This window comes from Enhydra lutris, unplaced genomic scaffold (assembly GCF_002288905.1).
Source record: "Enhydra lutris kenyoni isolate GAN:26980312 unplaced genomic scaffold, ASM228890v2 scaffoldscaffold17, whole genome shotgun sequence".
Classification (NCBI taxonomy): Eukaryota; Metazoa; Chordata; class Mammalia; order Carnivora; family Mustelidae; genus Enhydra; species Enhydra lutris.
The window spans coordinates 17,519,239-17,537,320 of record NW_019154101.1 but is presented as its reverse complement, the minus strand read 5'-3'; the positions used below and the strand labels follow the sequence as shown (position 1 = coordinate 17,537,320).

The 18,082-nt window shown below is 38.6% G+C and overlaps 1 protein-coding gene across 6 annotated transcripts in view; it reads right to left on the bottom strand.

Moving 5' to 3' along the window:
- Positions 1-14,377, bottom strand: part of LOC111147601 (cAMP-dependent protein kinase inhibitor beta) — a 108,404-nt gene extending 94,027 nt beyond the window's left edge. For all 6 annotated transcript variants that reach the window (XM_022503735.1, XM_022503734.1, XM_022503738.1 and 3 more), the window contains exon 1: positions 14,215-14,377. The gene's annotated coding sequence lies outside the window, so the exon portion shown is untranslated. The remainder of the gene's footprint in view (positions 1-14,214) is intronic.
- Between the last annotated feature and the right edge of the window lie 3,705 nt (positions 14,378-18,082).

Below are 18,082 nucleotides of genomic sequence, written 5' to 3'. Positions count from 1 at the left end.
TTTATTTATTTATTTGACAGAGAGAGAGCACAAGCAGGGGAGCAGCAGAGGGAGGAGGAGAAGCAGGTTCCCCGCTGAGCGGGGAGCCTGACTTGGGGCTCCATTTCAGGACCCTGGGATCATGACCTGACCTGAAGGCACCCAGGCACACAAAAGCTTTTTTTGTTTTAAGTACTATCACACTTTATTTACTTCCATTTTTAAGTAATCTCTACACCTAATGTGGGGATCTAACTCAAGACTCCAAGATTGAGAATCATATGTTCCACCAACTGAGCCAGCCAGGCACCCCCATTAAAAGCTTTAATGAAGGACATCCATAACCATCTAGAGAAATGAACCTGAAAATTAATGGGCACATGTAGCATTAAAATATGGAATTACAGACTCTAATAGAATAATTCAGGAACTTTTTGCAATGTGCTGATTTTATGAAGAAAAACTTAAATCCTATTATTCATATTAGTATAATCAAGTTGACAAAAACCTGAAATCTGAAAAGATAGAGACTTCTTCAGGGTCACATGACTAATTAAGATCTGAGTTGGTCTCACAATCAAGCTTTTTAAATTTAGTTATAATTTCTATTGCTATCTCCCAAATCATGCATCAACATGTTTTCTTGTTTTTTGTTAATGTCTTCTTAAATGTTAGCTGCAAAAGTATTTGTGTAAAGAAGGATTCCCTTATTTATTTTTTATCTTCAAAATATTATTGTAACAGACAGAATTTAAAATAAAATCCAGTAATGATGACTAAAGGGGATTACAACAAACAAAACTTATTTATACAAAGCTTAATTCTTTTGTAACCTAACTACAAAGAAGAGAGTCAAGAATGAAGATATTAAAAATGCTGCTGAGTAAATGTCACAAAATCTATGCACTAATAACATTCACAGTCTTTATTCACAGGACAGTCTTACAAGTTTAATCAGCACCCATTTGTGCTTCCATTTTAACTTGTGTGTCGCTAGTTTAATGGATAGTAAAAATTTCATCTTCTCAACATCCATTTCCACTTTGAGAAGGCTTCCCTCCTATATTTACTCCATGTGATTCAGTTGTTTCCAAGAATAAAGTTGAGACTCAGATCTTACAAATCTGAGCTCCAGATACACCTAGCCACAGTGATTAGTTCAGAAGTGGTACGTGACTCAAACCTGCCCCAAAAGGCTTATTACATGTTTCCAACCCAGCAAATGCTTACAGAGTGGGTTCATGATGCAAGTTTGTCCATCTTAGGACTGGTGCAAAAGCTACTAGGTAAAAATACTTTTTCTCTTTGAATCTGAACTTGAGAATTTAGGCCAGGGTCTCTTGATAGCTCTTTTGTCACTAAGCAGGGCATGAAGATGAAGACAGGAGATATATAAAAAGAAACTAAGGGAGTTCAAAATTTTCAAACATGTAGACTCTTTAAGTCAAGGACGTACTCTACATAGATAGCATCCTGGGAAACCTCTCAGGCCCAGAAAAGCCAGGAAAGTTGCTCATGTTCTTTGGGAGTATATGGATCCCTCCAGTAATTTGCATAAACAAGATGATATGGGGACATTAAGTCATGAAGTACTCAAAACAGATGAAGGTGTGAAGGTGCTGTAGTTGTAGGGGAGAAGCTGGTAAGGGACGAGCCAGAACCACACAGAGTTCTTAGGTTCTTCACTGACTTGTGCTGATGGAAACATGGAATCCATTTTGAAACATCTTACTCCAGGCAGTAAGAGTATGGAGAGTGAAAATAGATGAGTCAAAGAATCAGCCATCCTAATGAACCCACAGGACAAGTATAGGTCTGAATCTTTGGATTGGTGTTAAACAAAACAAAACAAAACAAAACAAAACAAAACAAAAAAAGAATAGAGAGTGCTATGCCTAGGAGTTTCTGAATTTGAAGTTGTAGGAAGGAATAATTTCATATAATAAAAAGTCCAGGGTGTGGCCACAGAAATGATTGGGTGAGAAATAGTAAAGATTACTGCTTGAGTTGTAGAGATAAAAAACTGAGAGGTCATGTTAGATGTAGATATGAAGCCACCCATAGTGAGAACAGAAGAAGGCTGGGAAAAGATGACTGGACACCAGTCACTAGAGTGTTCAGTGAAGGAAGGTTTTGTTCAAGTAGTAAGTAGATGATAGGAGTGAGTAATGATAGAGGGCAGTACAGCCAGATGGCTCAAAGAAATTGGGATGAGTCTAAGAGAGTGGAGAAATAATGATTTAGAGGTGGGATATGGATATATGGAGGGCATGTGACCCACCTCTCTGCCTTGAGATTTGTGAACTATGAAATATTAAACAGTCTCCAACAGAAAGAGCTCAGAGGAAGGGAGATACCAAGTTTCACAGCTCGGGAAAAAAGTGGAAGTAAAGGGAAGTTTACTGTGATTGAACAGGTGTTCCAGAGAGCATGAGCGAATGGTTTTGAAGAACAAAAAGCAAGATCAGGTCAAGGAGAGACAGCACAAAGCATAATAAAGCTTCAAGAAAAAAATGAGTAGACAAAAGATGAAAACAGATTTGAAGCATTAAAAAATTATCTGTTTTGCAAGGCTAAAAAAAATTCTATGTTCCAAAACTGGTAATATGGAAATTTAAGAAGAGCTAGCAATTATAATGTGGGGATTGGAATTCTTTTTCCTTCTGGGGTGAGGTGGTGAGTGACAGATGTGGATCAAGGCAGCTCAGAGAGGCAATCAAAGAGCCCGCAGTCATGAGCAGGAACAGTGGCCAAAAAAGCATATGAGTGGAAAGCCTGGACTACAGGATAGTCGGACAGCTATGAGGAATGTGGGCTCCAGGAGGTACAAGTATGAGGAGGCATCAGATTCAAATTAGTGGAGAAGGAATCAGTTATACAACAAATGGATTCAAGACAAGACTAACCATTAAAAATAAAATAAAATAATAAAATAATAAATGTAGATCCCCTCGTTCAATGCCTACTAAAATAATTTCCAAAGGATTAAAATTTAAATTAAAAAAAATTATAAGTCCTACCAAAAAAAATAGGTGAATATTTTATAAGTGGGAAGGTTCTTCTCAAGCTCAACAAAATAAAAAACTATAAAAGAAATGGATAGCTTTGACATCTGTAAAATGTAAGTTAAGTATTCTATAAAGCAATGTTCCCTAAATGAGTAATGGCAACAAATAAATAAATAAATAAATAAACTAATTTTAGAATTGCTGTGTAATAAGTCAATCAGAGAAAGTCAATTATCATATGATCTCCCTGGTATGAGGAAGTTGAGAGGCAACGTGGGGGGTTTGGGATGTAGGAAAGGAATAAATGAAACAAGATGGGATCGGGAGGGACATAAACCATAAGAGACTCTTAATCTCACAAAACAAACTGAGGGTTGCAGGTGGGGGCGGTGGTCATAAGGATAGGATGGCTGGAGGATGGACATTGGGGAGGGTATGTGCTACGGTGAGTGCTATGAAGTGTGTAAGTATGATGATTCACAGACCTGTACCCTTGGGGCAAATAATACATTATATGTGAATAAAAATAATTAATTTAAAAAAATGCAGGCACCTGGGTGGCTCAGTAGTTTAAACATCTGCTTTCGATTCAGGTCATGATCCCAGTATTCTGGAATCAAGCTCTGAGTTGGGCTCCCTGCTCAGCAAGAAGCCTGTTTCTCCCTCTCCCAGTCCCCCTGCTTGTGTTCCCTCTCTCTGTCAAATAAATAAATAAAATCTTAAAAAAAAATAAAAATTACAGTGTAACAAACATACAAGGAATTAATATACTTATCAATAAAAAGCTTCAAAATATAAAAGGATTAAAGGTAGGCAAAGAATATAAAAAAGTAACTCAGAACAATTAAACCAAAATATCCAATAAACATATTAACTAACTAAAAATAGCCAAAGATATTTGATCAAAGAAATACAAATATGAGCTATCTTTTCCCACTGATTTCTAAATTCTAAATTTTTCCAACAGTATTTGTATATTAGTAAAAATGTTATTTTGAGTATAAATCTTATAGGCCCTCTGAAAGAAATTATGCAAAATGTATCAGAAGTCTTTAAAAAGTGAATATGTTATGACCTACCAATTCTATGTCAAGAAATAGAGTCAAAGGAATTAATCAAACAGGTATGTGAAGTGTGTAAAAATTATGAACAAAGTTATTTACTATGACAGTTAATAAAACCACACTTGGAAACATTCTGCATATTTATCAAGATTAGTTAAAAATGTGGGTGGGAGGTGGGAGGTTGGAGGATCCAGGTGGTAGGTATTGGAGAGGGCACAGATTGCATGGAGCGCTGGGTGTGGTGCAAAAATAATGAATACTGTTATGCTGAAAAAATAAAAAATTAAAAAAAAATAAAATAGAGGGAGTTGTAGGGGAGTCTAAGTTTTCTAAGCAAAAAATTATTTGTAATCAAACTATTTATTGCTCTATGATTATTTCACCATAATTTATGTTGTTATTTAAAATTTATTTTACTAAATATGTTGTTAATTTTAAACAATGACAAAAAAATAGTTCTTCTTACTCTATGTATATTGGTTCTAGATTCACTTGACTACTATCAGAATCTCACATTATATACTTGGATTCCTGTTGACTATAAATCATGAGAGATAAGATTTATTAGAACTACTTTTCTAATTAAAAGAAAGGATAACTTTGCAAAAAAAAAGATTAGTTAAAAATATAACAGAACACTATGCAGCCATTAAAAATATAATTTGTTGCCTAGGAAACATATATGAGATGATATATTAAGTGAGAGATACGGTATCTGTTACATCAGTTTTGGTTTTTTAAAGCTACATATGTGCAAAGGATTTTATAGTTCATGGTGGAAATATATAGAGAGCCTATTTTCTTCTTAATACAATTCTGAAATTTCTTGATTTTCACTGCAATGTATATTGCCTCAAAAACACTTTAAAAATTTTAAAGTTTAAAACTGAGTATTTTAAGTGGCAAACATTACCTGGTCTGGAAATAACATGTACAATAACTCATTATAACGTAACGAGGTATAATTGACAAAAAGATGAGAGTAAGAATCTGAGATTTTTGGTGAAGAATTTACAATAGTAAGCACATATTATTCTTGGAAAAACTGAAATGTACATTTGAACATTGCTAATATTTAAAGCAATGTATTTTAATGGATTGAGTATATTTTTCCTTTGTTCTCTCATTTCTCAAATCAATGATTACCACAGAATGGAGCAAAATTAGAATGTACCCATTTGGTAAACTGGAAAATTATGCTTCATAGCTAAAAGTTCACCTAGCCAAAAACTACTTCATGGGTCACTTTGCATAAGGAAAAATGCCAGTTTTTTAAAAATTTGCAATAGGATTATAAAAATATAATCTTATAAATGTACCAAGACTGGAAGATAATTAGTATTGAATGTTAAAATTGAAATTTTAAAAATCTTTATTCTTAATTACATTATGGCCTTATGATAAAAATATCTGAAAGAAGTTAACAAATAAGGTAAACCTTTAACAATCTTTTTTTTTTTCTTTTAAAGATTTTCATTTATTTGACAAAGAGAGACACAGTGAGAGAGGGAACACAAGCATGGGGGTTGGGAGAGGGAGAAGGAGGCTCCCCGCTGAGCAGGGAGCCCGATGTGGGGCTTGATCCCAGGACCCGAAGGCAGACGCTTAACCGCTGAGCCACCCAGTCTCCCCAACAATTTTTTTTAAGATAATTTGAGATGTTTTTAAATAAAGCATAAACTGTTGTTGTTACACAAAATCCTTATTTCATTAAACCATATTTCAAGTGGATCATATTGAGATAAAATCAGCAAAGTGAAGAACTGAACCCATTGACTATTAAAACCAATACTAATTATTGATGAGTAATATAAAAAGTTTTCGACAAATTAGGATAAAATAGGGTACTTATTTAAATTGGTAAAAATAAACATCTATGAGGAAAAAAGTGCTTTGTTTCCCTCATTTTGCAGTTAAAACTGAAAGGTTTATATGTCTTTTCAAAGGATTCAAACTAGAACCCAAAACATGGAATCCTCAGAGTTGGAACAACTCATGCTGGGTTTTACCTGAGCCTTAATATTTTTTGGCAAAATTCCACAAACATTTCAAGGAGCTACCCTATGAGGAAAATATGTCTCACTTCCTCCTGAAAACCTGCTTCCACTCTTCCCTGAGGCAAACAAATAAAAAATATTGCACCCCGTGTTGCAGACTGGTCTCATTTCTTCACTGTCAAATCCATATGGTACAAATGAATAAAAACCTGAAATAACCTGGAGTAGACCAAACCTGGTTCAGTGGTACAGGACTTTGACTATGTCAGGACACAGTGGATGGACTGCCCAAGTTATCGCATTGCTTTTTTTGTAACCATCTTTAACAACTAATAATGAGGAGGAGCACAGGACATGTGTCATGCTCAGCAGTGACTTAAGAATGTTCTATATGGGGTGCCTGGGTGGCTCAGTGGGTTAAAGCCTCTGCCTTCAGCTCAGGTCATGATCCCAGGGTCCTGGGATTAAGCCCCACATCAGGCTCTCTGCTCAGCAGGGAGCCTGCTTCCCTTCCTTTCTCTCTGCCTTCCTCTCTGCCTACTTGTGATCTCTGTCTGTCAAATAAATAAATAAAATCTTAACAAAAAGAAAGAAAGAAAGAAAGAGAAAGAAAGAAAGAAAAAGAAAGAAGGAGGAAAAGAAAAAAAAATGGGGTGCCTGCCTGGCACACACGACTCTTGATCTTGGGGTCATGAGTTTGAGCCCCACATTGGGTGCAGAGCTTTCATTAAAACAACAACAACAGGGGCGCCTGGGTGGCTCAGTGGATTAAGCGGCTGCCTTCGGCTCAGGTCATGATCTCAGGGTCCTGAGATTGAGCCCCGCATCGGGATCTCTACTCAGCAGAGAGCCTGCTTCCCCCTCATTCTCTGCCTGCCTCTCTGCCTACTTGTGATCTCTCTCTCTGTCAAATAAATAAATAAAATCTTTAAAAACAAAACAAAACAAAACAACAACAACAACAACAATTAAAAAAAAACCTCACAGATGGCTAATTTAGGAAGATATAAAGTAAATAATGTGTTAATGAATAAATAAATGTTTAAAAAAAAAAGAATGTTCAGTATGAATGAATGAGCAGAGTATTTCGAGTTAGAATGGTAGGCTGTGAATTTAGGCATCAGTCAAACCTGGCTTTTTATCTGAACTCTGCCACTTTCTATTAAATGACTTTGAATAGATGTTGTTTTCACCTACTTACTTAGAAAATAGGGCCATAAGGTTGGCCATAAGGCCAACTCCACAGGTTGGAGAATAAATAAAATTTGTGAAACCACCTGGCCTGGGCCTGGTATGTTGCTCAGTAAATAGAAGTTTCCATTCCCCCCAAGAAACTGGGTGGTGAAGTTGGGTAATCAAGGTTGGTTGTTTTCAATTCCTGGTTTCACCTCAGGTTGTGATCTCTGGGTTTTGAGATTAAACCTGCCTGGGGCTCTGCACTCAGAACCGATTCCACTTAAGAAGCTTCCTCTTCCTCTGCCCTCCCCACTGTGCTCTCCCTCTCTCTCTTTCTCTCTCTAAAATTAATGGCTAACCCCATTCCCTTACTTTCCATTTCTTACCCAATAAAATCTGGCTTCCACCTCCCAATCATACAGCCTTTCTACTTGTTAAATAAAATATCCTTTCAGGCCTTCTCCTACTGGTTCATCCTGTGACTATGACCTATTGATTATGTCACACATTTTGATGCTCTACATACCCATGTTGCTATAACAATGCCCTTTCCAGCTTCTGTTTTTGGGCTCCCAAAAGAACTTACTTCCCAGGCTTCCATTTTCTCCCATTTCCTTTCTCCTTCCAGCGCTTGCCATGGGAGGCCTAATTATTATATTTACCTCCTGGTTGTAACGTCAGCTAAGAGTACGCTTCCTAAAGAACAGCTTCTTGGGCATCTTTACCTCTGATTCCTCTTTTACTCATCCTCTTCCCCCATGCGCACTATATTAGTTTCCTAGGGCTGCCGTAACAAATTGTCACTTGGTTTAAGTGCCTTAAAACAAGATGAATTTACTCCCATACAGCTTGGGAGGCCTGCAATCCAAAACCAAGGTGTCAGCAGGGTTGGTTCTTTCTTGGGGGTCTCAGAAGGAGGATCTGTTCCATGACTCTCTCCTAGCTTCTGGCGATGGCTGGCAAAGCCCTTGGAGCTACATAACTCCAATCTCCGCCTCCACTGTCATGTGCTTGTCTTCCTCTACGTGTCTCTGTCTCTGAGTCTTTTCTTAATCAGGCTAGCAGTCATACTGGGTTAAGGGTCCATCCCACTCCGGGATGACCTCATCTTAGCCAGTTACAACTGCAATGACCTTTCCAAATAAGATCACATTCTGAGGATCGAGAAGTACGTGAATTTTGAGGAGACATAATCCAACCCAGTAAAACTGCCAAATCTGCCCTCATTCTTGTACAGCCTCAAAACGCAAGCCAAGAATCTGAGAAGCACTCTTCACTCCCACCTCCCTCTAATTTCCTCTTCCACTTATCAAGCCTCGTTTTCAGCCTCTAATATTTCTAGACTTCAGGTACTCTTGTGCATCTCTAATTCTTTATCCCTAATCCCTGACTTACTCTTTAGCATCTCTTGTTTGGGCTACTACAATCCCCTCAAATTCAGCCTCCTCAGAGCTAGAAGAGTATCTATAGATACAAATACACAGTTTCACGGCATATTAGAAAGATGTAGAATTGCTTTTTATTTTTGTTACTTCTCCCTTACTGCAATGAACACAATTATGACAGATAGCCTTTTCCAGGGATGTAGGAACTAAGAGGCAGAGTGGTTTCTGTGGAAGCCTTGGACTTTATAACATCTTCTTTTGGCTTGATGGACCCTTTATAAACCTTTGGAATGTGAAAAAATCCATCATCTCTACAATCTAGCTTCTTATTAGATTTCAAGGCCTCTTTAGGAAAGGGAGACAAGAGGGGTTTATTTCAGTGTTTTGACATTTCAGTGTATCTGGCTCCAGAGACTCCATGAGAGAAGCACTTATTCTCATTTTTTAAAATAAACAAACATAATAAACTAATACAATTGCATGAGTTGTAAGTCATCCTTAACTATGTGTGCGCAAGCGTGTGCACACACATACACACGCTGACTTTTAAGATATTGTTTTTGGGGTACCTGGGTGGCTCAGTGGGTTAAGCATCCAACTCTTGATTTCACCTCAGGTCATGATTGCAGGGTTGCAAAATCAAGCCCCACATCAGGCTCTGTGCTGAGCATGGGGCCTGCTTAAGATTCTCTCTCCCTTTCCCTTTGCCCCTCCCCCATTCATACTTGTTCTCTCTCTCTCTCTCTCAAAAACAATTTAAAAATTTATATATATATTTATATACATATTTGTATTTATCTATATATATTTATAGACAATAGTCTATATATACATAAAAAACTATATATATAGTTTTCTCTTTTTTTTAAGATTTTACTCATTTATTTGAGAGAGAATGAGAGAGAGAGAGAGCATGAGAGGGGAGAGGGTCAGAGGGAGAAGCATAACCCGCACTGAGTAGGGAGCCCAATGCAGGACTCAATTCTGGGACTCCAGGATCATGACCCGAGCTGAAGGCAGTTGCTTCACCAACTGAGCCACCCAGGCACCCTATATTGTTTTATTTTGAGACATATTGGCACAGCCCATAAAGATTAGTCTAGAAGTCCAGAAGTAAAGAATGATATAGTCACCTAAGAAGACACATGTTTGGGAAGACTGCTTAACTCTTCCCTGTCTTCCATGGTTTTATTTCTGAAACTATCACATTGGACCTCAGTTTCCTCCTTTCCTTCACCCCTTTAAAAATGAAAGCTTTAGAGTTAACCATGATGATTTCCATATTCCAAAATGGGGATTCTTTTTCATCAACATGGTAGATATTAGGGCTTAGCAGGAAGTAGGGTCTATGGGAAGAACGAATTTAAGAGGTAGAAGAAAAAAATTTAGTTCCACTTATTTTACCTGTAAAGGCTTCTAACAAGTGTTCAAGCTGTCTTGGCTCCAGACTACATAATCTTTAAGTGTCTCTATATCCCTGACCCTCTTTGCAGTCTGAGAAATCCTATTCTAACTGATCCAGGATCCTAGGTGAGATTACCTCCTCCTGTAAAATGAATATATACAAATCCAAATCATTTCATTCTTATTTAGACAGCTCTGAACTTCTTTTCTAACTAGACATCCCAACTCTTGGATGCCATCATATTTTAAAAATAGGACTGACTGAAGGACACCAATCTTCTCTGACTTATAAAGTCCAGAACATACAATTCCTGGGCATAACACTGCTTTTGCCTTTGAGAGCTAAAATAGTTTATCTTACTTCAGTGAAAAGTAGATTGTTTGATTTCTCAAAATCAATTGTATTTCCAATAAAAATAAAAAATAATAATAACCACTTTTGATTTTCTGAGTATGTTCTCTTTATGTAATGTCACTAACTGATAATGACTTATAAAAAGTACATACAGCATATTAATATGAAAATTTCTGAGACCAACAAGATTCAGAAGAGCACTGCACTAATGGCAGAAGTTTGTTTTGTTTTGTTTTGTTTTTTTGTTTTGTTTTGCTTGGGGGATGGGCAGAAGGAGAGGGAGAGAGAGTCTTAAACAGACTCCACACTGAGAGCAGAGCCTGAGGCAGGGCTGGATCTCACGACCTGAGACCATGACCTGAGCTGAAGCCAAGAGTTGGACACTTAACTGACACCACCCAGGCTCCCCAATGGCAGAAGTTTTAAAACAGGAATACAGAAATCCTAGATTTGTTCTTAATACATGATTTTAATTATTTAATTATGCATGATTTTAATTATTTAATTAAATAGTGATTTAATAATTAGTAAATTTAATAAATTATTAATAAATAAATTAATAAATTAAATAATAATACATGATTTGAATCATTTGATTATATTTAATTAATTCTTAATACATAATTTTTGTACCTTTCACAAATCAATCATGGGCCTTAGATCTCTATATCTAAGAATAGAATATGCTTAATTATTTAAAAGATTTCTGTGGCATCATGGCTAAGGAAGCTTATTTTATTACAGGATTTATAGGGGTTTTTTAATATTTGGAAAAAAAAGATTTTTTAACTCAATTAAAATCTTGTATTGAAGGAATGGAAAACCATTGAATTTACTACCAAGCCATTCAGGTCTGAGTCTCATCAACTTTTTTTTTTTTTTTTAAAGATTTTATTTATTTATTTGACAAATAGAGATCACAGGTAGGCAGAGAGGCAGGCAGAGAGAGAGGAGGAAGCAGGCTCCCAGTCCGAGCAAATAGCCCGACGCGACACGGGGCTTGATCCCAGGACCCCGAGATCATGACCTGAGCTGAAGGCAGAGGCTTTAACCCACTGAGCCACCCAGGCGCCCCCTCATCAACTTCTAAAACACAATTTTCAAATTGCTTTCTTTTCCATTTTCAATGGACACTAAAGGAAATTTAGTCTTCATTAGGCCTGATTTGCATTCATTAAGCATCAAAACAAAAGAAAATTGGGGAGAGGTATGGATAGGCAGAGAACAGAGGATTTTTAGAGCAATGAAAATACCTTGTATGATATTATAATGATGGATGCCTGTCATTACATATTTGTCCAAACCCACAGAATGTGCAAGAATGAATTCTAAGGTAAACTATGGATTTTGAATGATTACAATGTGTCGATGTAGGTTCATCTATTGTAACAAATGTACCAGTCTTGTGGGAGATTTTGATAACAGGGAAAGCTTTGCATGTCTGGGGGCTCAGAGTATATAGGAAATCTCTACACCTTTCTTTCAATTTTGCTATAAATCATAAACTGCTCCAAAACAACTATCATTAAAATATTTTATTTCTGAGAAATACTACTTCTTTTTCAAAATTATTTAAGCTCTAAATCTGAAAGGAAACAAAGTGTTTCCTCTTTTAACCCTCTGTCTACATGTGTATCAAATCATATATGATCCAGTCAGAAACACTTACTTCTCCAGAATTTTCTACACTTCATAAATATATAACTTCTACATAAATACCATTCTATAATGCTCTTTCAAAGTTATACATAAGTTTATCATATAACCCAGCAATTCCAAGGCTATCTACCCAAGAGAAATGAAAACATATATATCCACTAAGATTTGAATGTAAATGTCCTTAGCATCATGATTCCTAATAGCCTCAAACCGAAAACAATCCGAACGAGCACTCACTGAAGAATAGATAGAGTGTGGTATATCCATACAATAGAAAACTATTAAATAAAAAGGAATGAAAGGCTGCTACATGCTACATGCTATAACATAGATGAACCTCAAAAACATTATGCTAAGTGAAAGAGGACATAAACAAAAGACCAGGTATTGTGTATGACCCCATTTATATGAAATGTCCAGAAAAGACTGAAAAGAGATTAGTGGTTGCCTGAAGCTGGGTATGAGAACAGAGAGTAACTATAAATGGACATGAGGGATCTCTTGGGGGTGATGAAAATTTTCTAAAATTGAATTGTAGTGATGTTTTTACAACTTGGTAACTTTTCCTTAAAAATCACTGAAAGGGGTAAATTTCTAAAGATCTAAATTTCTAGTTTAAAATCAACTAAAGAGGAGAAAATTTGTTTAACACAAATAAAATGCGACACATTTTAAAATATCCTGCATAAAGTATTACATTAGCCTTTGATTTTTTGCTATAGAAAGATGTGGCAAAGATAACACTAAAGTCAATTACTAAAGACATCTCCCCCCCCATCATACTTTGCTTCAAAATTCAATCATTTTATCTTCCAGAACATCTTTTTAGTAAATAAACTCTTTTGAGATAGTTTCAACAGAGAGGCATTGACCAGTATGGATCGTACTAGCAGGAAACAAAAAAGGTTTTCAAAATGCTGGTCTAACCAACCTTGATCCGGAATCTATCTACTCCATTACACTACTTTCTGTGAGCTATGTGACCATCACATCTCATTTTAATAATCCAAATTCTGAGCTTTCTAAATACTAAATCTCAGAAGGATTTTTTTAAATGTGTAGCAATGTCAATATGAAGAAAGGCATCTTGGAGAGGAGTGGAGAGATGGATTTTGAATCTACATGTACACAAAGAGAGATGCAGTGCTCATAGTAATTTATATCCACTACTTTTTCGGTATCCAGACCATTAATTGTTTTTAGTTTTTATTTTCTAAGTGGATGTTTAAGTGGTCTTCTGCCTTGAAAACTCCACTTTCCAGTGCTACAGACTCTGACTAAAATAATACCTGCTTGGTTTGGGGCGGTGGGGGGGTGTCTTTTTGGCTTTTGGGGTTTTTTTAGTGTGTTTCCCGTTTGTCCTGCTCATGCCAAGCGCTTTCCAAAGGAACCGAGTTCCTTTGAGCTTCCTGGGATGAGTTCTAAGAAGACGGTACTGGCTTCTCGGTCTCAGCCTCACTCAGGAGGGTACCGGCAGCGGTAGCTGGGCCCTCTTCCCCAAAAGATACATCTAGGTGCTTCCCCAAAGGGGTTGCAGCAGCAACAACCAGGACCCACGCCCTCCATCTCCTAAACCCCTGAGACGACTTTACACTCGTATTCCTCCTGGGCAGGGGTCCTAGGCTCGGGGAAATCCCAGTAGCCGTAGGGGACCCTCAGGATCATCTGGTCTAACTAGTACCATATTTTGTCAAAGAATGAACGGAAACTAGGGGAGTGAGACAAGTTGGCTAAAGCCACAGAGCTGGACGCTGGCAGAGCCGATTAGGGCTCAAGGCCCTGCCGATCCGGTGGCCGCGAGCTTGGAACACGCAGCCCACGGAAAACGACGTGGCTTTGAGGGCGATAGAGACTAAGGACTCGACAACTTATGACAGGAGGTCACTAATGTCCACCTTCAGAGCAGAGCCAGCAAAAAGCAGGTGACCAGCCCTCCCTGGTTACCCCTGTTGACCTAAGCGCCCCCTTCCACTCTAAAGGTACCTTAGTTTGCATAGTGATGCGGTCGCTCTAGCATACGGGGCACCTGCTTTGAATCCCCCGGTGCTAGCGCAGACTGAGCGGCAAATGGAAAAGTTGCACTTACCACATCTTCTCTCACTCAGTCGCCCCCGACTCCCCAAGTCCTCTCCCTCCTCCCACGCACCAGCCACACTCACTCCCGCTACCCCTCCACCTGGTACGTACCAGCGGCGCGCAGAGCTTCCCGCCGCGCCTGGGCCAGGTGTCCTCGCGCTCGGGCTCGCCCAGTCCCGCTGTGGCCGAGAGCAGCGATGCTGGCTCGAGCTCGCTGCCGCCTCTACAGTCCACGGGTTGCGGCCGCGTCTGAGCTGCTGAACTGGGGCGCTGCCAGGAGGTGGCAGCTACTCCAGGGGCGGAGGGAGCGGCCGCCGGGACCCGCCCCCAGCGCGGAGCGAGCCCCCGCCCTCCATACCCTCCGCGGTGTCCATTTGCGGTACAGTCCCGGGCGACGTGGGACTGGAGGGCAAGCGCAACGGAGGCTCTTTGTTGGCTGTCCTGCGCGCACGTAACAGACAACTGATCGTCGGGGATCGTCACAGGACCGATGTCCTCCCCGCCTGCCACTCTCAGTTCCCCTGGGTGACTGTTTTAGGTTCTGCTAAGAATTCGCTTGATGTAAGTGCGGGAATTTCGCTTCTCTCTCGCTTCCCAGACGCTGTGACTTGTCGGTTGACCCATCTGTGCGCGCCCGGAGGGTTTGTGCTCCAAGTGTCATAAGGTTGCCTTTTGATCTAATCGTGGCTGTTTGGAGAAGGTAGGAATGTGCATAGTTTTCTTATCTGCACCCGGAATTTGGGTCTTCGTGTTTATTAGAAGATTATTTTAACAGACTGGGAAGCAATATACAATGCGGACCACTTTTGGACAAAGTAAAACAGATAACAATGCATATCCAGTTTCATCCAAAGATTCTCACCAAGGAAAATGAGGACCTTATTATTAGGGTTTCATTGTGTCTTTTAAAATCCATATTAAATGGATGACAATACTGCTGAAAAATTAAAATTAAGGTACAATTCTCTGCTTGCTGAGAAGGTGGTTTATCTTCACTGAAGTCCTGAGATCACATCTGCTTTCCTGAAAGTCATTTTTAGTGCTCAAAATCTTAATACCATGGTGCTCATTGGTACTGTGCTCTGGCTTCCTATCTAAGGCCTATGATACCTGCCACTTCACTACTGACTACTTCTAAATTCCCTTTTTAGGCAAAGGCTATGTGAGATATGAAAATATAATCAGGGAAGTAATTCATTTAAGATACCTACTAATGGTGATACAATCAGGTCCTTTAAATTATTTAATATTTCTACCTCCACAGTGTAGTAATAATCATTGCTTGCCATTTTCACCTAATAAACTGAAGCCCAGCAAGGTGAGATAAGGTTTGAATGAATTGAAATAGCTAACAAGACTGCAAATGTTTCTGCCTTTAAGGTTGATCAACTTTTGGGGCACCTGGGTGGCTCAATTAGTTAAGTGTCCAAATCTTGATTTTGGCTCCAGCCACAATCTCAGGATTGTGAGACTGAGACCGAGGTGAAGCCCCCACTTTAGGCTCTGCACTGGGCAGAGAGCCTGCTTAAGATTCTCTTGCCCTCCCTACCCCGTCCTTCTCTCCCCCTTAAAAAAAAAAAAAAGAAGGTTGATTGACTTTTTTTAAACCTACACTGTTAATAAAGCTTGTGATTTTTCTAAAAGCTGACCTGTATGTTTTATTTTCTGAAAACATAGTTATTTGTGTGTTCATACAAATATTGATTCAAGAGATTGAGTTATTTATATTTTTAGTGTAACTTTAAAATTTACCATTTGACATTATCAAATACATTTATATAACAAAGATATTCTAAATATTATTACTAAAGGAAATTATTCTGAGTCTTAATTATTTTAATAGAGAATAATACTAAAATGTTTAGATATGTGAGTTATACTACCATGATTGGATTTTTATGATTCTGCAACTGTATTCCTTATACTCACAAAATTTGTCTTGTAAGACCTATATTTTTGGTTAAATTTGATATGATCATTAGTCTTCATTATACTTTTAAATTATGTATTTGAAATAATCAGAAACACTTGAATGTATGTTCCATGAACACTGTATCTTTAGTAGCTAGAATAGTACCTGTACAAAACAAGTGCTTAAAAGCAGTTTTTAAATGAAAAAATGTAATCTCATTTCCTTCAATTAAGACAAAATAATGACTTAAGAAAATGCTATTTATAGAATGCTATTGTCTACTTATAGTGGATTGAAGGTTTTTGGTAGTCTCTCACTTCTATTAGGCAAGTGAGGGAGATGATGCAATGACCTCCGGTTTTGCTGTCTTCAGGGCCAGGCTAGCTGAGACCTGGGCCAGAGAGGCATACAGCAGTCCCTACCAGCCTGCTTTACATTGCCATTGGCTAGTGTGCTCATTTCCTAGGGCTGCTATAACATACCTCCACAAACTTAGTGACTTGAACCAGCAGAATTTTATTTTCTCACAGTCTGGAAGCCAAAGTTCAAAATCAAGGTGTTGGCAGGACAGTGCTCCTTCTGAATGCTCTAAGGAGAATCCTTTTTTGCCTCCATAGCTTTTGGCTATAGGTCATCACTGGTGCTCCTTGGAGTATAGCTGCCTAACTCCAATCTCTGGTGCACCTTCACATATTCTCTGTTTCTTCTCTGCGGTCTGTATTTTCCTCTTATAAGATAGTCATCTGATTTAGGATCTACCTGGTTAAACCCGGGTGATCGGAACTGGAGCTCCTGATCTTAATTACATCTTCAAAGACCCTTTTTCCAAATAAGGTTACATTCGCAAGGACTGAGTAGGATTCAAACATATCTTTTCAGAGACTGGCATTCAGTCCACACAGGAAGGTTGGCTGAGGCCACAGAAATAGCCATTCTGAATGACACTGGGGGCTGATAGTTCTTCAAGTCTATTTGGAAAACCAAGATATATAATAATGTGAAGCTTATCAATGTTCTAAAGTTTTCCAACCATGAAATTTAACACATATGAAACTGCCTAGAAAGACTTGACATCCCTAGAAGTGGCTATCTGTCTTTGGAAACAAGATGCACTGAGGAGAGAAGTTGTGTACTTGGGACAGTGTCCCACTTGGTTATAGAGAATTGACCAAATGGTACCTTCCACTCCTCCTCTTCAGCCATCTTCCTTTCTGGAGGACATATGTGGTCCCTTTCCTGGTACTACGGAGAGTCTACAGGATGATTGCACTTCATCGCTCCCTGAAAATATAAGATTCAGGACTGGAAGAGTGAACTTGTGAATCTGTAGCAGAGGCTGAGCTAGATTCCCAAACCATGACTTATAAAGAACAGTCTTAAAAATCCTTAGAGAAGGAAGAAAGAAATGTTGAAACTGATTCTAACTGTACTACCCCATCCTCCTCCTCCAGCTGACAGGCACTCAGAGAAATGGTTGAGTAGCTACCAAAATCAAATGGATTCCCCTTAAAAGAAGTCACACTCTTCTGCTTAAAATAGAACAGGAGCCATAAATTCCATCTAAGGTTCCATCCATTATTTTCTGGGTGATAACAGTGAGAAATCCCAAGTTGTAGCAACAGAGCATAAACATAACTGGGCTGAGATTCCCAGCAGGTTAGAGAGGCATCCATCTTTGGGTGACCTTGAAGGAAGTTGCCCTGAGACAGAGCTTGGATGACATAGTGGCCATGGCAGAAGGGAGTGGAGCCTGAATTGCCCAGTGGTGACTTTGCTCCTATTGTGTGGAAGAAATGATATCGCAGACCCACATACATCAAGGGCTGGTAATCCAGCCATCTGAGACTATACAGTGAGGCAGAGGGAAGTGGAAGAGAGTGCTTTCATCTTAGTATTTAAAGTAGAAATTTCATAGCAAAGTATTCCCAATGATCATTACAGTTTCTCTTGCTCCTAGTCAATGGATCATTATTTCACATAGTAACAGAGTATACGAAAACTAACAAACATTGACAACCAGGAATCTTGGATTCTGATCCCAAGTGGCAATGCCATTAATAGTGTGTA